This window comes from Crocodylus porosus, unplaced genomic scaffold, assembly GCF_001723895.1.
Source record: "Crocodylus porosus isolate Cpor-Errol unplaced genomic scaffold, CroPor_comp1, whole genome shotgun sequence".
Taxonomy (NCBI): domain Eukaryota; kingdom Metazoa; phylum Chordata; order Crocodylia; family Crocodylidae; genus Crocodylus; species Crocodylus porosus.
In genome coordinates this window covers 24,210,899-24,234,443 of record NW_017728911.1, presented here as the reverse complement: position 1 = coordinate 24,234,443, position 23,545 = coordinate 24,210,899, and the positions used below count along the sequence as shown (strand labels likewise).

The 23,545-nt window shown below is 45.3% G+C and overlaps 1 protein-coding gene across 1 annotated transcript in view; it reads right to left on the bottom strand.

Annotated features, from left to right (window-relative positions):
* PDE8A (phosphodiesterase 8A) overlaps nucleotides 1-23,545 on the bottom strand; it is a 241,158-nt gene that overhangs the window by 196,827 nt on the left and 20,786 nt on the right. The window lies entirely within an intron of this gene.

The window sequence follows — 23,545 nt, the reverse complement described above, 5'->3', positions numbered from 1 at the left end:
CTGCCCCGGCGTTTGACAGCGGCGCGCCGGAGCCAATCGCAGCCCCCGCCGGCGCTGACCTCCAGCCTCTACTGGCGTCAATGCAAATGAGGCGGCGCGGGCCAATGGGCGGCGGCGGGGGCGGTGCCGCGCAGGGGCGGGAACTTCAAACCCGCCGCACCGACCAGCTCCGGGGGCGCAGCGCCGGGAGCCCGCTCCCCCCCAGCCTCCGCCTGGGCCCGTCCCGGGGGCAGGGGGCGCTCCGCGTGAGCGCGTCATCACCAACCGGCGGATCTCGAGCCACCGGTAGATCTCGGAGTCGATGGGAGGCGGGGGGGCGCCCCGGCCCAGCAGGTCAGTCCGTTGCGAAGGGGCAGGGGCGCCCCCCCACCGGATCGAGGCCCCGCGGTGCCGGACAGTGCCACGGGTCACTGGGGCCACCACGGCCAAACTCGGGGCCGCGGCGCTCCCGGACGTGGCACCGGCGCTTCATCCGGCACTCCCACGCCCCAGCTGGCACGCGCAGGGGGGCACCGGCGCTCCTGCCTGCCCATCACCTAAGCGGGGTGCACTGCCTGTTAGGGGGTGCACGTGCACCCCATGTACCCCCTACACGTCACCACGGGACAGTGCCACAGAGGCAGGAACAGGGGTAAGTTGAGTGGAGTCCCAGCCAGGTGGGACTTACCTGCTGGGGAGGCGTGCCCCCAAATAATTCTCTCAATCTGTCCCCTCTTCCCGCCGCACAGACTTACCTGCTGAGCAGGGGGAAGGTGGGTGGTGGTGGCACATGGTAGATCTTGGGGTGCTTTTAAATGCCAAAGGCGATCTCCTACTTAAAAAGCTTGGAGACTAATGGGTTATACCAACTGCAGGTGCTTCCTCAGCCTGATGAAGGGTATTTATACCTGAAAGAAGAATTTTTCCAACCGTCTGCGTGGGTCTAATAAAAGATCAAATGTACCCAAAGAACCTTATCTGCCAGTGGTTACTGCACATTTGGTTTAGTACTTGTACAATCAAGTAGTAAATGCGCCGTAACCAAGTTACTGCACCATAGTCCTAGTGGACACCTGTTTGATGATGCTACTGTGCAGTAGCCTAATAATAATGCACACTAGTGTACTGGCAACATTAGTGCTGTGATGCTACTTCACAGCATTATTGGGCTATTGCACAGTTAGCATCTTGCGCAGACATGCACAGAGCACTCTCATCTTGAACCACAAACATCAACATGCAGTGATCATAATTATCACGGGGCTATCAAACAGGGTGAGATGGCTTAGGTGCCTTTGTGCACTGCAAGTGTTTGGATTCCTTAACATTAGCTCTGAACTTAAGTCCATCACGTTTGGTTTGGGGTGGTAATTGCAGCCTTTCTGTTGTGTTTCGATTCCTTCTAAGGCTGCCAGGTAATTTTTTTCTTTAAGAATTACATGCCCATATGCATGTCTGCTGGTGAGGAAGAGGTATACGAAGCAGGCAGCAAAGGCATTCAGAGGGAGAAGAAATGCATTCAAATATGCTAAAAAGTTACAGTAAACATAGATGCTGAAACTGTTTTGTAACGTAAAAAAATGTCAAGCACTTGGCTATGTTTAAAGCATCTTATCAAGTAACTAAGTACAAAAAAGGAAGCGCTACTTCACTAATGCAGATTTGCCAGAATTTTCTCAAGATCACAGATGTGCAACTAATCTAGTACCAATGTGTGAATTGTGACACTACAAATGCTAAGACAGTTTTAGAGCACATTACCAACACTCAAAAAGCTGCTGTCTAATGAAGCGAAGAAAGTACCAGCAGAGCAGACACCCACAATATAATAATTATCCATCATCAATAATATACAGTGTAGGCAAAGGAAACTGAACTGCCCCAACATTTCATTAATGATGACTGAGTTACAATTCTTCAGTGGCATCTTGAACACTTCCAGCATATTGAGGCCTTATGCTGAGACCTGTGACAACTAGGAAATTAAAAGCTACAGGATATGCTGCTGCCACAATGTAACCTTTAACTCTCCTCCTTGCAGCTGGCAGTAGCCTTGTCGGTAGGAGACAATTGTTTATATTTGAGCCCACAGGCTTGGGTTCCAGCATTAGCTGCAAAACCTCCTGATGAATTCAGTGGTCTGAAAAGTACAGTGAACTAATAAGCAACCTTATCTTGGCATTAATGAACTTCTTGAGCAGTTAACTTCTTTAAAAATAACTTTTCAGCATCTGTGTAAGCTACAGCCCAAGTTAGTCTCTTTACTGCTAACAGCTCTTCAGTAATGATGAAACCATGCAATGGTTTCACCCTTCCTATGCGTGAGGATGGGTGTTTGTGTCCCAAAGTTTGCAATTTAAAGAAGTTTTTTTCCAAAAATCTAATTGATCTATTAAAAGATATCACCTCTATCATGAATCCCGATTGCTTTTGCCTCTAGACTAATATGGGTACAACCTGGATACCTGACCTATTCTTCCCAGTGGCTCCAGCTCGTGTTTCCCACCACTGCGCTTCAGCGTACGCAAATTCTCTCCCTTGTGCTCATTTCCCTGACCATCTCTCCATCTTAGCTGCTCCAAACTGTCTCAGGCCCCATATTTTCCCCTTTGTTCTTAAAGTTTCTTCCAGGACATTACCTTTCTGAACCTTTCACTAAGCCCTGGAGAGCCCCGTCACATATTAGTTATTATTAGTTAACACTGTCATAGATCCCTGTGCTTCTCTGCTGAAACATACCAGGCCCGTGCTCCTCTGGGGTATTTAATGTCTCAGATAACACTGGGTTTAGAGAAATGTTATGCACTGCTCCTTTTATCTTCATAAGCCTTCTCATTATCCCTTTTCCCCAAGAGTTTCAGCACTTACAAATCTATGGCATGGTTTTCAGCTCTTCATCCCAATCTCAATACCGTGTGCTCAGTGCATGCTCCAGGCATGCCTTTTATCAGTTCTCAGCTATGATCTTAGTGCTTCATGCTGTTCCACGCACCAAGCCTGCCTGTTCCAACTACTCTCCCCAAATCTCTAAAATTCATGACTGCCAAGCAGTCAGCATGCCTGTTCTCAGCACTCCACCTTGTGCTCATTCCCAGTGCCCCATCCAGGTCTCATCACTACAGGAGCACATTTGAAAGGTGAATAGAGGTGAGGTATGGAGAGCTCAGGAGCCTCCTTCCACAATCCCCTGCATAGCTCTGACTCCCTTCTTTCCTTTGCACCCTATCGTGCACTGCTCTGACTCTCCATTTTTGCCCCAGAAGCAGCTACAGGACAAGGGCAAGGAAGATCCCGAACTCCAGGAAGATACACTGAGAGTTCTGGACACTCTTCTTCAACATGGGATGAGTGAAGACAATGGGAGACCTGGAGTAGCCTCTCTTGGCTTCATGAAGCAGTCATAGGAAGGAATGGTGGGGGAGGAGAGAGAGGACCCAGATGTCTTCACTTCCCTTTCCAAACACAGCATGGAAAGGGAAGGTACTCAAATGTCTTCATCTCATGCTTCTACTCTGTGAGGGTTTCCAGGCTTCCAGAAAACAAAGGGGTTTGAGTTAGGTTTTTTGTTTTTGCTTTTTTTGGGGCGGGGGTAGAATTTCTCTAATCCTTAGTGAATAACGGAATGAGCTACTGTTTTAGAGACTTGGGTCTTTGTCAAAGCTTTAGTAACCAATGAACTGGGTTTTCAAACAGCCCCAGTGTTTGGAAAATCCCTTATACTACTAAGGGTCTTTTTTTCTAGGGGTGTGCTGGCCCCAGAGCACAGCTGTCAGGATAATGGCTAGAAAGGGCAAAACCCCTCCCTGCATTCTCTCAGTCCTCATACTCCAAGCCCTCTAGCTGCTAAGAGCCCCAGTCTTACTGCACATATGCCTTGCACCTCCTTAGGCACTTCCTTTTTAACTTGTACCAACCCAGAATTCCAAACTTTAGCCTCAACAACTCTTTTCAGCATTTCTTCCCCAAGGAGACAGTGGATGACATGCCCTGTTCAAGATAAATCCTGAGAGTAAAAGCAGTTTGGGGAAGGTGAGAGCCAAATAGGTGGGGGAAAACAAAACTAGGTGATTCTGTAATCAGCTGGATTGGTGGGGAGATGGGAACAAATCCCTGCAATGATTCCAAATAATGTACCCTGCTTATTCCTTAGACACAGCAAATGTATATGCAATCCAAGCCAGCACATGAATATTAGAGCACTTAAAATTGCCATCCTTTAAACAGTAGGTGACTCTCAACTTCACTATAGCAGAGCTGCCAATTTGCCATAATTAAAAACAGAATGCGTGTGCAAGTGATGAATATAGAATGCAACAGCAAAGCTCCCATTCAGTCAAAAGCTCTCAGTGTATTTGGGCATGTGATAACGTAAGATTGTGTGTGCATGCTTAGAAGAGATACAGGTAATGAGGTAAAAATACAGGTTATAAAGGTGCAAACCCAAGGGCCACACATGGCTTTTTAGTCTCACCCTAGTACCTATATTGTTATAGTTATTTCTAGTTAATATTGGGCTTAAAAGCTAAGAAGGGAGCCCTCCCATTCTCACCTTCAGAAGTGGTTCAAGCATGGGTAATGGTAGCTTCTCCTATGCGACTATGTCCCTCATTTACTTGATCTGGGACGTTTAAGGTCAGACAATAATGCTGTTTCAAGGTCATTCAGACCTTTAGGATCTCTCACAGCAATGACAGAATATGGCTTAACATATTAATTTCAAATACCTGAGTGTTGGTTTTAGAAACATCTTGTCCTCATTCTTTTTCCACCTTCAGTTTATTAAATTTTAAGTGCTACTGGCTAACACACAACAAGTGGCAACAGAAAAGTGCCTCTGTTGAGGAAGAAGGTGCTATAATTCCTGGCTCTACTAACCAGCAAATTGTTATTGTGGTTAGCACTTCAGAGCCGCCACAGCTTTGTCAGAGGGAGCTGCAGTCTATTCTGCCTTATACATCAACAAAATCATTGGCTAAGCTCCTCTTACCCCTTGATTACCCATGCTGATAGAAAAGGCAAAAGGAGCATAACTTAATTTGCAGGGATCCAAGCTTAGTTTTCAGTGCTGACACAATTCAAAGAGGATGTGGAGAAGATTGAGAGAGTCCAGAGAAGAAACACACATGATCAGAGGTCAGGAAAACAGACCTTACGACAACAGGCTGAGAGCCACGGGGCTCTTTAGCCTAGAAAATCGCAGGCTCAGGGGTGATCTGATGGCCACTATAAGTTTATCAGCAGTGACCACCAGTATCTAGAGGAACGTCTGTTCACCAGAGCACCCCAAGGGATGACTAGGTCGAACGGTCACAAACTCCTGCAAGACCGCTTCAGGCTGGACATAAGGAAGAATTTCTTTACTGTTCGAGTCCCCAAGGTCTGGAACAGCCTGCCATCGGAGGTGGTTCGAGCACCTACATTGAACACCTTCCAGAGTAAATTGGATGCTTATCTTGCTGGGATCCTATGACCCCAGCTGACTTCCTGCCCTTTGGGCGGGGGGTGGACTTGATCTTCTGAGGTCCCTTCCAGCCCTGATGTCTATGAAATCTAGAGTCAAGCTTTTTGGAGGCAAAGAAATTTCATTTCAAGTTAATACCTCAACTTGTCACAGACAAATAAATGTAGGAAAAATATTACTTATACGGACAACTTAATATTATATAACAATAGTATGACAGAATATAAAATTTTATTTACCCAGACATGAGGATCACACCCACATACTGACTCATACTGGTATTCTAATCTTCCAGAGCTTTTCTGTTATTATAGGACATAGCTTATTGCTACTGCTTCCTATCTGTGATTTCACGATTGAAAAGCTTACCAGAATCAACAAGGGCCCGATCCTGCAAGATTTCTCCATGAGAACTCCCATTTTGTCTTCAATGGGAATATGAGGTGAACACAGAACACACAATTAGGCTCCAAAGAACTTAAAGCAACCAACTGCAGAAACACTACGGAGTCAGTGTGACTATCCAATATAGGGGAAAAATATGTATTTAAATTAAAATGCTGGCATGGACACTGGTTTTAGGTACTGGTTATGTGTAGTCATGTCTTGTTTCCCATATATATCGATATCTATCTATGTGTATGTAATATATCTATCAATATAGACATCACATACACACACACACTGTTGTTTCTATTTGAAATATCAAAAATAGTATATCATTAAAACAAATGTATTCAGGCTCTACTATCTGCAATAGAGGGAGGAGTTTATACACATGCATGTTTCAGCATGACTTTTTGCATTAAGTTTTGGGAGAGGAGAAGCTTATTTGGGTTTATTTGCTGCAATGAAATTCAGCTATGGAGTTTACCATTTGAGAGAACAGAAGAGTACAGAAGAGCAGAGGAAGAACAGAAGTGTACACACTGACAGACTAGGGGCACCAGGGATGCATAGGGTCAGTACAGAATCAGTAAATGAGGGCAAAGGAGAAATGATTCTGTTGAGAGAATTCAGAAAAGTTCCCTAGTTTTAAGAGGTGAGTGGTGAATGAGCGCAAAGTTTAATTTGAGGAATTGGAGGATGAGAGAGAGGGCAACAGAGGAATTTGAGATGATTAAGTCATCAGCGTGACCTGTACAGGAATGGGAGCAGAACAGATACTAAAGCATTCATAGAATGTATATTGTGTATGGCAAAAAAACCTAAACCTCACCATCAGATTCTTTGTCATTATACATATACCTGTGATCAGTTAGATTCCTACCTCAGAATAATCCTCTATCATCTTTGCCAAAGACTACACCACTGCCACAACCTCTGCTTTTCTGTCCTCCCATCCACACATTCATTTTAGCTACACCTGCTCCCCAACAAAACTTCCACAGTTTTAGGAATATGCATCCATTTCACATGCCCCTTGCTGATCTCCCCTTGCATGGTTATTTGTCAATATTAGATTTAGGCATTAGCCAATTGTGTCATGACTTTATGTAAACTACATTAAAAATAATAAGTACATAGGCCCACAGTGAGTATTTGGTGGAAGAATAAAGTTCTGAGAATGGGCAAATCTCATGAGAAGGTAACCCAGAATATGGCACTGGTAGGTGATAGAAAATAGGGGCAGAAATTGTCTTGAGCCAGAAAAGCTTCTCTTGCAACCATTTTTATTTTCCCAATTTCAGTCTCTCTCTATTCTCTGTTCTCTCTCTATTCTTTCCTCACAATCCCTTTTCCAAATACCTTCTCCAGCATTGGTTTCTCCTTCCTCTTCATTCCAGCCTAAGCTCCTCTTTCTGCCTAACCAAACCAATTTTGTCTCTCCTGAAACCTCCCAGTTATCTCCAGTTTCCTCCTTCAAAACTTGTCACCACTACTGTTCGTCTGTCTTAAGTCCTCTCAAATGTCCCTACCAAAATCCTCCAATCCTCTTCTTTGCCTTTTGTGGAGTGTTTCCAACCCACAGCTCAGCACCATAGTGAAAGGCAGTCTGAGTCCTGAGCCCTGCTTGGCTGTCGGACAGAGAGGGACATCAGTTCTCTCTATCCCCCACCTTTGCTAGCTGGAAATTTGGCTTATTGCTGTTGCTGGGATGCAGCAAGCCTGCCTAGAGCCTGAGCTCAGGAAAGGGAGACCTGGACAGCAGTAGGCAAGCATGGTCTCTGCACCATGGACAAGGCCTAGTGGCTGCCCCAGATAAAAGAGCAAAGGGACAGGAGATGTAAGGGCAACCAAAACTCTCAGTCGCTAGTAGAGTTCCCATTCCTTTGAAGCATCTTGAACAGACGTTTTACTCCCATTATCTGGCTCCCAAATGCCTGGAACAACACAGTCAATAAAGGAATCTCCATTACACTCTCAATGTCCCTCAGATTCCCAAGTACCCCCTGGTCTCTGTCCCACTGCTGGCAGGCAGAAAGGAGGCCAGCAACTGATGATGAGCCCTCACATTTTCATCCCCTGAAGTTGAGCAAACTCTGACCAGAAGATCTATCTACAACCTTCTTCTGCCTGCAGACCAAGGAAAACAGCTTTCCCTGGAAGCAGGAGACTGCCCTTCCCCCAGACAGGTTATTTAGTCCAGCAGCTGATCAACAGCAGAAGAAGAAGAGTTTTGAGAGCCACTGCTGCCCGACACGGCCTTTGGCTGCTCTCCCTGCCCATCCCTCTCCCTAAGTCAGCCAAAACTTTGTGGGGAAGGGAGGAACAAAGACAATGTTGTCCCCACCCACACCCCTATAATTATGTCTGGGCTTCAAAGGCAGCATTATCTATATTGCTACATGACTATACAGCCAGTTGGGATCCTGGAGCATTCATTCTTTCCCGTTAGTGAGTTCCCTGCTCTCTGCTCCTAAGCAACTTTTACCTGACACAGCTTCAGGGCATGGGGAGCCCTTCGCAGTTCTGTCCTTTCTGTAGGCAAGCTTTGAATTCCTAGGCCAACAATAAGCTTTTATTCTATTTTTTTATTGCTAAACCAATCTTTGTATACCAGATCCAGCTGTGATGTATACACCATAATTTGAGAACCTCGCTCTGAGAAAACCAGGCTTGCACTTTGTATACTGTTCACCTGGTTTTGATTTAGATGCTAAAGGCTATAAAAAGGTGTTTGGTATGTTGTACTATTGTTGGGTTACCCAATTCTTTTAAGTAACTGTATGGAAATAGGACGTAGAGTCTAACTTATGCCACTGTGGAGACAAGCAAAATTAAAGCAACACAGAAAGGAATCAGACTGGTTCATCCCGGAGGAGCTAGAAATGGATGCTGGCAACATGACAGTACTGGAAGCTCAGAATCTCTCCAAAGCTACTTTTAAGGACAGATCAAGTGCCTGTGGGACAGAGTGCTCTTGCTGGTTGCTGAAGTTACTGATTAAGGACCAGATTCTTTGTTACTTACTCATACAGAGCCATAACTACAATGGAGCACAAATCCTGTTCACTGGCAGTGGCACTTGTGGTCTTGAATCCCTTAAGTACTTTAAATATCCTACCCTACATGGACACATAGGAGTATAGCAGGCAGGATTTGGTTAAGTACTTCAGTACTTGACCATGTTGTGAGAAGCACTGTCTAACTTTGGACCAGATTCTGATATCCTTACCCACACTTCAGAGCATCTGAGATGAGTCATCCCATTGATCTTTTAAGCTTTTATGGGGAATAGCATTGCCCTTCCTAAAAGTATCAGAATCCGTGCCTTTAATTAAATGGTTATTTCCCTAGGAAATGACTCTAACCCTCCATCAGATAAACGGAAACAATTTTATGATTTTTTTGTTTCTCTTCACAAGAAGTCCATGTAACAATTTAGGTCCAGCTGTTTCTTTCCACATGGTAAAGCTTTTACTAGTAGAATTCATTCACAATTCTCATGGTTTTTCAAACTGTATTCTAGATCCCACAGCTCTCATCAGGGAAGTTACCCTGCCCACCACTTGACTGCGTTCAGCTCTGCCTGCTGACAGCTGTAAAGAGATATTTACAAGAATCCTGACCTCTCCAGTGCTGCGCCACAGCGCTCGTAGATCATGATTCTTGTAAATTTCATTTTACAGCTGTCAGCACACGTAGCAGAACAGCAGGAAGAGCAGCACAAGGATTGCAGAAGATGACAGAGTAGGCAGGAGAAGAGAAGCCACATTTAGGTCAGGTGCAAGGACAAGACCACATACGCGTTCTGGAGAGAATTTCTATTTTGTCTGCAAGAAACAGACAGCACTATCAGTTTTTAATGTGGGAAATGCAGCCTCACTGCTCAATCAACACATCTCTAGAAGATACAAACCTCATCCACATGGGTACCATTCTTTCAAACCATACAGCTACAGCTGTTTTATACAGAGATTATCAAGTGAGGTTATACCATTTCAAGCAAAACAGTACTTGATAACTGGTTTTGTACATGAGTAGTTAGCACAATGTGATGGCCAAGGTGACAGAGTTTTGTAAATCAATTACATTATCAAAAACTATACAAAATTCCCATTAGTGTAGTTTGAAAGGATCCAGTTTTAAAACATGGTTTCTAGTTTGTGTGGGGATGGACTCAGAATTAAGCTTGCATTAGCTGGGAAGTCTCAGTTTTCTAATCCCAAATCCACCTCATGTTTACTTGGACCTGAGCTGTGATGCAAGTATATCTCACCTACTGGACAGTTACCAGTTTTTAGGTCACACCATGTTAAACCTATTAAGCTTTCCTTGGTTGGAATAGGCTGCAGCTCTGTCTCTCCTCAATCCCTCTGACATGCTCTCAGGGTATAGGTGCTCAGCCTCTCACTTTGCAGAGAAACAGAACCTCACAACCCAGCTACTAAGCTTAGGCACTAAGGATGAGTGCTGGACCCCACTAAGACTCTGTAGCTTAAGCACACTTTTGCCCAAGCTCCAGGCTTTGTGCACTTGATCATGCAGTTCATCTCTTCAGGGTCAGAGGACAGTGGCAGCAGACAGGCATGCCATTTTGCAAGAAGTCCTAAAAACAGTAACTCTCTACTTCAATAGCACAAGAAATATACATTTCAGGATAAAACCATAACACACCAGGACACACTTTCCTTCCTCAGTTTCCTTACCAGCTTCGAGAGTTCTTTGGACTTAGGTCAGAGTCCAAGTCGCAGGAGTTCAGAACTGCCCTTCCTGAACACAGTTTCTCCTCAGATCACACTCGCTCTCGCACTGTGACTCTTGCTCTCTCCTGTGCATCCAGTTTCCTCCTCCTTCAGCTGGTCCAGAAGTTGAAAAAGAAAGCATGCCCTTCTCTTGCCAGAGCTGTTTTTGTCTCCTTTACCTGTAACTGCATGGCTCTACAGTGTAAGTGCTCACCAGCCAGCCTGAGAGCCTAACCCTAGGTCTGCTTTTCAGTGTAGAGTCCTGCTTTGTCAAGAGACTTAGTGGAATACTGCCAGCCTGCAAGGGGCAATCCACTATTTCCCGTGTTTTTCTCCTTTAACAGAGAGAAAAATCTGCATTTTTCTCTGTTAAAGGAGAAAAATCCATGTTTTCCCACAGCAAACAGAACACCCAGATCCCTTCCTTTTGGAGTTCAGACTTGAATAGCTGCTTGGTCCCGAATAATATCTCTCTCTGAGTGTGTCTCCATGTGAAGCTATGTTGCTGTAGTGATGCACTATGGTGACATATTGTCGGTGGCACAAACCATGATGCTGATGCTACATCACTGTAGCGATAAGCTACCTTGTTATAGTGCATCATTACTGTGACAAAGCGTATAAAAATAACCATGCACCGCTGGGTTGGCGCAGTTACAGCTGTTAGTGCGCTGTCATTTAGTACTTCCAAAAGTCGCCATGGGAGGGCACATGGCGATATGTTCTCCTTGTCCACTGAATGGATAACCAAAAAGTTTAGTGACCCTAGTTTGTTAGCCCTCTGGCAGATACAGTCATTTCTCTTATTACCTCACATACGCTTTATTTCACCATGGAGGCAAAAGATGACAAACAGAGCAAGTAAACTCCATACTCCACATGGAAAGCTTTTCAATTTTCTCTCTCTACCCTGGACTCATCAATGATCCTGCTTGAAATGCTCCAGAAGCTCCTCAGGGACTTCCGGAATGGGCACCACTGGCTCCAGCTGGCTGTCCTCTACTTGCCCACCACCACAACAGGCAGGCTCTGCTCCACCCAGCAAAGAATATGGCTGTTTTCCATTTGCAAGGCTTTTTGGGAAAGCTTTTTGCTGATGAACCCTTTCCATGTCAATGGCTGGCCATCACTTTCTTGTGTCAGGTGTGGAACTTCAACCTTGGTCTGGACCTTTTCCTCCTGGACCCTGATTGCCTGAACTGGGATGCCCTGCCACCCTTTTACCCAACATAGCCTGGGCCTGATAGGCCTCCTTCCAACTGAGATCCTAGGGCAGGTGCCTGCAATTTCCAGAGCTGCTGCAGGAGCCCCTGGTCCATAACCTAGCCTTGCAGAAGAGGCAGCATGCCTCACTTTCAGAGGCCTCATCACTTCACTAGTCTGGTCACACACCATAAAGCTGATCTACCTCTGCAATAAGCAGATGTATGAACAGTCCCTCACCTCATCCCTCTCCTCCAATCATTGCAGTCTGTTTCTCTGGCCAGGCCAGTACCCTGCTGTTCCGCCTGCTGTGCCCAGTGAGGACAGCAGCAGCATCTGTTTTGGGATCCTGTCTGGAAGGCACTGTACATGTGGACAGCCAAAGTGCATCATACTGTGTCCTCACTGCCTACTCCAACATGACCAGGGGGTAGTACCTAATGCCAGTAACACTAGAGGAAGCCATCCTAGACTGGTGCACCCTGTACAAGCTACACAGCACCAAGAGAACTGGCAAGTTCCAGTGCTGTCTGCTGCAGGGAACCCTGGCCACAGGCACCTTTGTCAGCCATTGGCCTGCCCCTTCTGTGATGAGGAAATGAAAGACTATTATCTGCCCCCAACTATAGCCACTCTTTGCTGTCCTCAGTGCCCTCTTTGGTGTGCTGGACTTAGATCTCTCCAAGACCATATACACTTTCTTTATCCTGTACCGAGTGGCTGAAGGGAGCATGTCAAACCAAGATGGTGACCCTGAAAAACCAGGGAAACCAGCTTGCAGAGGCCAGCTCCAACTCTTTCACTTCTTGATCAGGCACACATCACCTTTGAGTTTGGATGCTTCACCTTGAAACAAAATATGGACTAGGCCATTGAGAGGGCACTCTGCAAGATGTTGGATGGACAGCTAGTCCTAAATGTCTAACCCCATGATGGTCATTGAGAGGAGGGTGGTTCAATATCTGGCAACACAAATGTTTTAATTATTGAGAAGTGTTTCACGCTCAGCTCCTGGGAGAAACAGGCGCTTTCGCACTTCTACATTTTGTTTTTAATACATTTATTATAGAGGTTTAAAAGTCTTAAAAAGAAAAAAAATGTCCATCCGTCTGTCCGTTCCCCCCCCCCACACACACACACACACACTCGCAGGGAGCATAGCCAGATTCCCCAAATCATCACAGCTTGCAGTTCCTGTTTCTTCAAGTGTCTTAAAGGAGCATCCCATTCTCCCACTGATGGTAGCAGGAACAAGTCACTCAGCACCTCACAAAGCCAGGGTTACTTGTGTTCAGATAATGTTAGCAATTGCTTTATTTGCAACTTGGAATTCCTTGCTAAGAACGAGGACCTGCAGTGCACAAGTGCATCAGGGGAATTTTATAACAACACAGGACAGACAGAGCCTACCCACAAGCCCACACTCAGGTTAAAACCTGGGCTCACCCAAGATTTTGGATCAGTTACCAGGACATCACCAGGTCCTGTCTATACTGCAACTTTTAAAGGTCTTGTAACCAGATGAGGGGACAACTGTTTTGTTACTGGGTCTCCTGACTCATTTATAGTTTATTGCTGATGGGACTCACATAGGAAAGAAGCTGTGGAATTAGCAAGTGGAATTAGCAGCTCATGCATGCAGATTGCAGTAGACCAGGCTCCTTGCTTATCCCAGGGCACATGGGGTAGGGGGAATGCTATCCAGTTAGAACATTAACCCAAACTCACCTTCCACAGGAGCTCGGGGAAGTGACATCATTTTTCTAAGTACATGACATGTTTTTTAAACTTTTTTTTTTAAAAACTCAAAGGGCAACAGTCCCCCAAAATATTAATCTCTTTTAAAAAGAAGTCTGGCTCAGAATGACATGAGGAAGTAACTGACAGTGGCAGGATTACAGAATTATTAAACAGATCCTAACCAGCTCCTTGAAGGGCAAAGCAATAGAAAAATAACTTATAGCTCCTACATAGTACAGTGCATCAGCAGACCTCAAATTATTTCACAAAAGAGGCCAGGATCACTATTGCCATTTTATTGGTGGGGAAATGAGGCACACAGGGTGAAGTGACATACCCAAGGTCATTCAGTAGGCCAGTGGCAAAGGGGGCAGAGAGGCCATGTGTTCACATCCTAATCCAGTGTTCTATCCACTGGACTATGTCACCCTTCACCTCTCAAGGGGCAATTTATTGTTGCTGTGGGAATCAGAAGTTTCAGTCTCTTCATCTATATGGCTCACAGACATAACATGGCCCCACAAATGATTTTTGTTTTTAAGCACTCTTGCAGATCAGTCATTTGCATAAATTAATTCACTCTCTCTCACACATTTTAAGTTCCTGTCAATGCGAGCATGGTGCTTAGGAAAAACAAAACTAAGCAAACAGAGCTTTCAGCTGACTGGGATGCAAGATTGTCATGTGGAATATATAGGTTGTTGGTTCAAGGTTAGTGGATCTCAGTTGTCAAGGAGAATATTTTACATTTGTTAACTCCTTCCCCACCATGGCTCCAAATCATTAAGACAAGACTCAGGCTATTACTTTATAGCTTACCTTTTCTATTGCTTTTGATTTAAGAGAAAACTTAAATTTCTTTGCTCTTGTTTTAAATTCATACCCAGGTAGCCAAATCCAGAGCTATCAGTTAATGCTTGTAGGTGCATACTTTGGACACATTTTGGCAGAATATCATGTAATCAATACATTTGCCTGCCAAGTAAAGAATTTGTGGGGCAATTTGATAAATGTCAGCTGATGCTAGTCTAGGAGTCAAACTCACTGATGCAAACTGGTACGCACAGATGCACTTTTGCCAACCCCCCCCCCTCCCCCCCCAAAAGCAGGGAAGAGAAAGAGCCTTGCTCTGGACCTACAGTCATACAGTCAGAACTTGCTGGCACCCTGGTGAAAAGAAGTAGTCTTGCAGCAGAGGGCCTGACCCAACACATCTTCTAAAACTTTCCAAAGAAATCCCTGGGACATGGGGTGGGTGGAAGAGACCAAGGGATGGAGACTTAAATGCTCCTGTATCCTCTGGAAGGTTCAAGCTGCAACATCGTGGCACCATATTCACTCACCAGCAGAAAGCAAAGCCAAACTGACCAATTGGCTTTAACTTGTCACAACAAAACAGAACATCCAGCAAAAATCGGAAATGAAATATACTTTTCCAAGTTGGGTGTAATTATCGCAATTGTAGCCACGGCTGTAGTCTGAGTAGCATTCCTGTCTGAGGAAGATCATGCACTCTGGGTTTTGAAACTCCAAGTTTGTATTTGTACTGTCAGCACAGGAATCTCTGCCATCTCCTAGAAGTCTGTGTTACAAAAAATAGCTCCATTTCCATTTGGGCATCAAAACAAGTCACCACATTTTCAAAAGAGCTCAGTTCTCTGGGTGCCGATCACTTGAGAATCTGCCCCTGAGCAAGTAGCCTTTGAAAAGAAACTGGCTTTTTATTAGTCGCTGCAGATTTCTATAGATTTACTTGGAAAAGGCCCAGTGGGCATTTTAATAACTGAAGAGTCTTGGTATGTAACATATTTACTAACATGCTCAAAACAATGTAATTCCCAATGCCTCGTCCCAGCGCTGCAATGCCTGCTTTCTGGATAGATCAGACATCCCAGAGGAAATCTCTCTCACTGGGGATAAAGCACAGGGATGCAAGAAGAAACACTGTCAAAAAGCAAACTGCCCAAATTAATCCTACCCCAAGCAGGTTAAACTTGCACATGATACAGCTGCAGGAGAAGCTCCCTGCAGGGCTTGCAATGCTGTGCAGTGACAAAGAATAATTTCCATTGTGTGATGCTCACATGATATGTACATAAGCTCCAATTTTGTGCCAATAAAGCCAGATTTAAAGGGAACTGTGCTCAACAGTGATGTCCTGCTGGCATGACATGCCTCTCAGCGTCTCAGTAGCTATTTACTTACAGGGGATTAGATTATGTATAATGCTAAATATCACTCATCTCTTATAAGGCCAGATTCTTCCAACCTAATTCCCTCACTCCATCAGCAGTCCCAGCAGCTGAAGATTGCACACAAAGGCATGAAAGACAGGGCCTTGCTTTCAGACATCTGCACTGGCAGATGCACCAAAAGCACATGCAAACTGGGCTGGATTTTCTCACACTGCTGAGTAGAGGTCTATTGCCTGCTCTTCCCTATCCTCAGCCTCTCAATCTGTCTTGCAGGGGTAGGCCTCACCCATAAAGTGGGCCATATCAGCAACTGCACTTCGGGGCCTGGTCCACTGGGGCTCACCACAAAATTCCCTGGCAAAAAGCCATGAAAATTAGTGCTGTCAAAACCAGTTCTCGCTCCACCCTCTGCAGCTGTAACTCCCAGTAGAGGGAGTTGCAATGCGCAGCCATGCTGGGCTGGCGTCAGAAGGAGCTTGGGGTATGTTGTGAATGCTGGAGGGGGTCCTCAAATGTTAACATGAGAAAACTACTTAAAGTAATAAGTGGAACAAGCCATACACAAAGCAAAACTAAGCCCAGAGTAAACCACTACAGTCTGCTCACATGGCTCCCCACTGAGCCCTCCCCTCCCCATTAAGGGGATGATTTCCAGGAAGCACTGAGAGATGAATGTCAGGAAATTCTTGTCTTCTCCTGTGGGTTTTCCCACAAAGCATTTTCACCACTTCTGGAGCAAATTAGCTACAACTGGAACCTAGAGCTCCTCACCTACAAGGTGCACTTTCCACAAATGCATTAAGCCCCCAAACATGGAGAAGGAGAATCAGTCCTGCTCTATCTCAGGACTTTTAAGGTTGCCCTGAATTTAGTAACAAGGAACCTGATCCTTATTTTCCTACATGTCCTGGGTTCACAACAGTGTCAGAGGAAGGGTAGCAGGGTGGGCTCTGTTCTTGCATATTATTCCCACTTTTTCTGCCCTCTCCCCTAAACACTTGTTTCCCTCCAAGAGTTGGAGGCACCTTGCAGTAGAAACCATAGCCATAACAGCAAAGTAAATTTACCTCTGTTTAGTAACAGAAAATCAAGATAACCCACCAGTAAACCTTTATCCCTCATGCTTCATAGTTTCATAGTAGGTAGGGTCAGAAGGGACCTTGGCAGATCATCAAGTCCAACCCCCTGCTATGGGTAGGAAAGAGTAGCAGGGTCAAACGACCCTGGCAAGGTGTCTATCTAGCCTCCTTTTGAAGACCCCCCAAGGTAGGAGTGAGCACCACTTCCCTTGGCAATTGGTTACAGATCTTAGCCACCCTGACTATGAAGTAGTACTTCCTGATGTCTAGCCTGAACCTACTCTCAATCAACTTATGACTGTTATTCCTTGTTACTCTGGGTAGTGCTTGGGGGAACACGAACTCTCCCACTGCCTGCTGGTCCCTCCGGTAAGTTTATAGATGGCTACCAGATCCCCTCAGCCTTCTCTTGTGAAGGCCAAACAGGTTCAGGTCCCGTAGCCTCTCCTCATAGGGTCTGCCTTGCTGCCCCCCGATCATGCAAGTGGCCCTCCTCTGGACCCTTTCCATGCTGTCCACATCCCTCCTGAACTGCAGCACCCAGAACTGGACGCAGGACTCCAGCTGCGGCCTGACTAAGGTCGCATAGAAGGGGAGGATCACCTTGGACCTAATCATGATGCATCTGTGGATGCATGACAAGGTGCAGTTGGCCCTACTGACTGCGTCCTCACATTGGCGTTCCACGTTCATCTTGGAATCCATGATGACTCCAAGATCCCTTTCTGCCTCTGTGCTGATGAGAAGGGAGTTCCCCAGCCTGTAAGTATGCTGCTGGTTCTTCCTCCCCAGGTGCAGTACCCTGCACTTGTCAGTATTGAATCCCATTCATCCTATTCTCATCCGCCCACCCCTGTAACCTCCAGATCTAGTTGTAGCCTGTCCCTCCCTTCTAGCATGCCCATGTCATCCATGAATTTGAACAAGGTGCTTTTCCCCCCCTCGTCCAAGTTGCTGATAAAGATGTTGAACAGCATGGGCCCGAGGACCAAGCCCTGGGGGACTCCACTGCCCACATCCCTCCAGGCTGAAAATGAGCCATCCACCACCACTCTCTGGGTGTGGCCCTCTAGCCAATTTACAACCCATCTGACTGTGTAGGCATCAGTGCCACAGTTGCCTAGCTTTTTAATGAGAATGGGGTGAGAGACAGTGTCAAAGACCTTCCTGAAGTTCAGAAAGACTACGTCCACCACGACACCTGCATCCAAGGTTTTTGTGACTTGATCGTAAAAGGCAATCAGGTTGGTCTGACAGGACCTGCTCTCAATGAACCCATGTTGGTTGCCCCTGAGCATCATCCTCCCTGCTGGTCCCTCACAGATGTGCTCCTGGATAATTTTCTCAAAGAGCTTCCCAGGACCAAGGTAAGACTAATGGGCCTATAGTTACCTGGGTCCTCCTTCCTCCTTTTTTTGAAAATGGGAACCACATTGGCCTTTTTCCAGTCCTCTGGCACCTGGCCAGAGCACCACGAGTGCTTGTAAAGCTGTGCCAGGGCCCCGCAATGACCCCTGCCAATTCCCTCAGCACCCTAGGGTGGAGAGCATCTGGACCTGCTTATTTAAACACGTCCAACCCCACCAGAAGTTCCCTAACTTGGTCTTTTCTGACCCTAGGCCTGGCGGTACCTCTCCTGAGTCTGTCCAGAATCCTGAGGGGGGGGGTGTCCCGGTCCCTGCTTAGAAAAATGGAGGCAAAGAATTTGTTAAAGAGGTCAACTTTTTCACCTGGTGCAACTACCGGATTGCCAAGCATATCCTGCAGGGGCCCCACATTACCCGATGCCTTCTTTTTACTCCCTATGTATTTAAAAAAGGACTTCTTGTTATCTTTGATCCTGGTCACTAGTCCTAGTTCTGTCTCCGCCTTAGCCTTCCTAACAACTGCCCTACAGTCTCAAGCAATGGAGGTATAATCCTCCTTGGTGATAGCCCCTCCCTTCCACCAGCTGCACGCCTCCTTTTTAGCTTTCAGATGTTACTGAATGCCTTTGGTGAGCCATGGGGGCTTTTGAGTGCTCTTGCCCCCTTTGAGTCATGTTGGGACTGTCACCCTTTGGGCACAGAGGATCATCTCCTTAAGGAACAACCATTCATCTTGAACTCCCAACTCCCCTACCCTCCAGGACCTCAATATCTCTCCTACTAATCTCCTTATCTCATTGAAAATCGGCCCTCCTGAAGTCAAGGGCTACTGCCCTGCTGCAGGCCCTTAACACCCTTTGCTGGATAGTAAATTCCAGTAGACGATAATCGCTATCGCCCAGGTGGTCGAGAACCCGAAGCCCCCTCACCAGGTCCGTGGCCAGGACCAGGTCCAGCAAGGCATTTCCCCTGATTGGACTGTGTACCTCCTGGGTTAGGTGGAGATCCTGTATCTCGACTAGGAACCTATGTGAGCGGTCAGACCTGGCTGACTGCTCCTCCCAGCAGATGTCAGATCACCCATGACAACCACATCCCTCAACTTAACTGCCTCCACAAGCTGGCCCGAGAACTCCCAGTGCAGCTCTTCTCCCTGGTTGTGTGGTCTGTTAAGTCCCTTTCCCCCCGACCCCCTTGTATTCTTACCCAGAGCACTTCAGCCTGCCCCTCCTCTGGCCCAGCGCTGTTTGTTGAGAATGTGTATTGCTCTTTGACATAGAACGGGGAGGAAAGGCGGGGTGTGGTGCTCTATCCCGCCTGTACAGTCTGTAGCCCTTAATGTTGACTGCCCAATCATGGGCTTAATCCCACCAGGTTCAGTGAGCCCTATTATGTCCAGGTTTGTGCAAGTTAGCAGGAGGGCAAGTTCCTCCTGCTTGTTCCCCATACTACAAGCACTAGTGTAGAGGCATTTAAGGCCTCCTATGGCTGCTTGCACCACTCCCTTGATCCTAGGACTATCCGGACCCCTGTCACTTACCTGGGTACAGACCCCTGTTATTTGCATTCAGGTTTTTATTTAGCATTATGCAGATTTTTCACTTAAACTCCAAGCCCATTGTCTGTATATAGTGACTGGTGGTTTCCTAGTATGGTATTTCTAAACAATCCTTAAAGTGTGTGTGTGTGTGCGCACGCGCATGTGCGTGCGCAAATACTAGGAAACAACCATTCACTGTATACACAGACAATGGGGTTGGAGTGTAAGTGAAATATACCAATCTATTTTATAAAAAGCTCTTTTTTAAAAAAAAAGTTACTTGAAGAGAGGAGAGCAGTAGTTCAAAGATAATAATCTGTAAGTTACATGCAACACTACAGACCCTGTAATGATCGCTGACACACATGCTTAAATAACTGATTAGAGTCCTCCATTGTATTAGCTTCATATAAAACATTTTTCATGTAGCACATTTTTCTCTGCTGACACTGCCTCCTGGCCTTGGCCTGCCTGGGGAGTGTTGTGGCAGGTAGAAATGGAGTGTCCCTGATAAGTCACCACCATGGTTAGTTCCAATTAGCATTTGGGTCCTCATTGATCAGTGGGACTATGCTTGGGGAACAGATTTCAAGTAGATGTTAATTAGTCCCTGCACAGGTTTGGGGATACAGGACTTGAACCTGCAAGATGCTGAGCAGCTTTTACTACTATTAGCATCAGGAGCTCCCAGCAACATGCTGGATCCAGCCCCAGTCTTTTATACATTTCAGCTGGTCAAACCAAGGGTCATTTAAAAAATGTTTTAATAAAAAATTGGTGACATTTTCTTCCAAGTAGGGCCGACTAGCTTGGTCTGAGGATACCTTTTCACCTCATCTTCACAAAGGTACTTATTGTTGCCAATGAGGCATGGGGTATGAATGTTAAGGAACCAAGCTGTCACAGGCTGGGCAGCAAGCTGTATAACTTTTTAATATCTCCAGCCCACAGTGGCAGCTTTCTTCCAGCTCCTTTTTCCCCTCCTGGACAAACACTGGTCTTTTCTATTTTGTGTTGGCCTTTTATGGACACCACTAATTCCCATTCAAACACTTGATGACTATAATTTCCCTTTTTTAGAAAGCTGTTTGGAAAGTCTGGTTTCCCTGCAACTCCTAGCTGGGGCCTCCGGGATGTGTTCTGACCCAATAGGTATTTACATTATGGCTTTTGTGGTGTCAAAATATAAAAATCAAATCTGAAAACTTGAAAGCCGTCTTATGTAATTAGGCACAATTTACTCCTTTTATTTTTTCCATGGAACCAGCATGATCTAGTGAACAGCACACCAGCCTGTCCACCAGGAAATACACATCCCGCTCCCTGCTCTGACAAGTCCCTTTATCCCACATGCTACCCATACCCTTGCTCCTCTTGGCTGTCTTATCTAGATACACAGCCTCTGAGAATCATGGTTTACTATGTCTCGTACAGTCTTAACATACTGGGGTCACAAGTCTGGCTGCAGTCACTAATGTAATTGAAATAATTCTGTATCTGTAAAATGATTAGACCTTCCTAGGGAAGAGGCCATAATGTACAGGTCCCCTGAGGCAACGGCTTGTATGGTGTTAGAACAAATACAGCACAAGTACAGGACTTTTTCTCTTGGTCCACAGGGAAGGGGACTGTGCTGATTTCAAGGGACTGCTTTTTCTCTTTGGTTTGCATGGGAGGGCTTCTGATCCACAGGGACCAAATAAGAGTCTGCCTGTATTTTGCTTTTCTGTTCAGCTCCTACCTTTCTTTGAAGAAATCTAACCGACAGGAAACAGAACTCTAAGATATATCAGCTCCCCACAGGGCCCCTCTGTGTCTGCCTGAGAGCAGCCTGACCCTCACTCAACCAATGGTTGTGAGCAGTAGAGTAGCACAAAGACCAGAGAAGTCCATGCAGTCAGGGTCTGATCTGTGTGTTGGCAGAGAGGGTGTATGTTTGGACCCTGAAGATTTCCAAGGTTGGGCAGCCTTAACTCCTGCATACATGGAAGCTCTTCCCAAAACTTTCCTGCTTTGGGGAGCACCGGATAGGAACTCAGTCAGTCTGTTTATGGAGTTTCTTCAGCCTCTTTCCTTTTTCCCCAGCTGTCTCCACAGGGAAGATGATCTGATCTAGAGCTATGACTGCTTGAAAAAAACAAGACTTTAAGAACATACAGTAGAAAACTTAGGTCTGATCCTGCAATGACCTCAGGGCACCCGATTCTTCCTAAGGGCCCTACCAGTGTCAGCGGGGCTCCAGCCAGGTCTCAGATCTACTTAAACAGAATTCCTTAGCTCATATCGTGAGCCAGATGTTACTTCCAGATAGTCACTCTGGCTAACAATGGACCCTACCAGCTGTCAAGATCCTTCTTCTCCCATCTGGTCCACTTATTTGCCCCCATAGCTATAACAATGAAGTTATTTTTTAAATCTGGGACTTAGTTCATACATTAAATCCATCTCTCTCAGATCTCAGGATAAACAAGAAAAAGTTAGCATAAAATAATGTTGCACAATAAAGTGAAAGTTAAGATTTTCAGAGAAACATAACCTTCCCCATGCTGCATTTATGCATATATTTATTCCTGCTTGTCTTCCTACATATATAATTTTGTATACTACGGTCTGTTATTAAATATGTACCATAATCATTCAGAATATACAATACAGCCATGTTAATATTTTTTCTATGGAAATAACTTTTTGATTTCTTGATGTCTGAGAGTTTAACACTACTGCTTTCACAACATATCATCCCTAGATGTTTATATTTACTATCAACTACTGGGTTGACATGACTTTTCTGTGAACTAAAACAAAGTTTATATATAAATTTGCATACTCACAGGCTTGCAGCCATCCGGTATGATGGGGAAAAAATGTCATCCTCCCAGGATAAGTCTTGTATTTTCCCTGTAAATGCCTACTACGAAATGTTGTCTGGACATTAAATTGCCCATCTTCAATAGTGAAAGGAGTGGAGGAAGGTAGATATTTTATATCATTTATCTAATATAGTCGATGGCTGAAGCCAACAAGGGCAGATCTTAATGTGTCTGCTTGCCTTCATGCTGACAAGTGTTCCACAGAGAGAATTGAGAGAAGAGGGTTCAACTATCCAAATATGTATTATTATAGGGGCATAAAGTCATCTCCTGCTCTTAAAGTGATAACAACCCAACAGTTTTGCAGTTCTCACAAAGAATGTGCAAGTTAACACTGATCGGCTAAAAGGCACAGGCTCACGTACATTCTGACACACAAGTATCAGTACTGTGAAAATGCCATTTCATCAGAGCTTCCAGCTTTCAGAAGAACAGAAAGTTTATTTAAAAACTTATTTCCATTTTCCTCCTTCACAAATACGCAAATAGGCGACTTTCAGAATTTTATTTGCTGCCATGAATCAAACATTTCCAGGCATTTTCATCAAGTTCTTCATTATTTTAAAGCACATATGTTTCATAGACTTATTCTTACCCAAATAATTTTGCTATGCACAAAACCTCTCATGGTGATTATAGCATCACAAAGGCACACGTCACAATCAGGAACAGGGTCCATTTAAACATTTCTCATCCTGAAATATGACAGTAAAACTCACCAGATGAGAAAAGATGTGGTACCAAGAATAAAAGCTTAAAGGACTTGCTATTGTCATCATTTCTGAGCATGTCTATCTCTATCCAGTTTATTGTTTTGATACTATGCAATCCTGAACCATTAAGTGACCACACTGGCTAGGGACAGAAATTACATAGAACTAGTATAAGTGATCAGAAACTGGTTCAAATCTGTAATGCAACAGAAGTTCAGATGCACTTAAACCACTTTCAAAATGGCTGTAACTGGTTTAAGATAAACCTG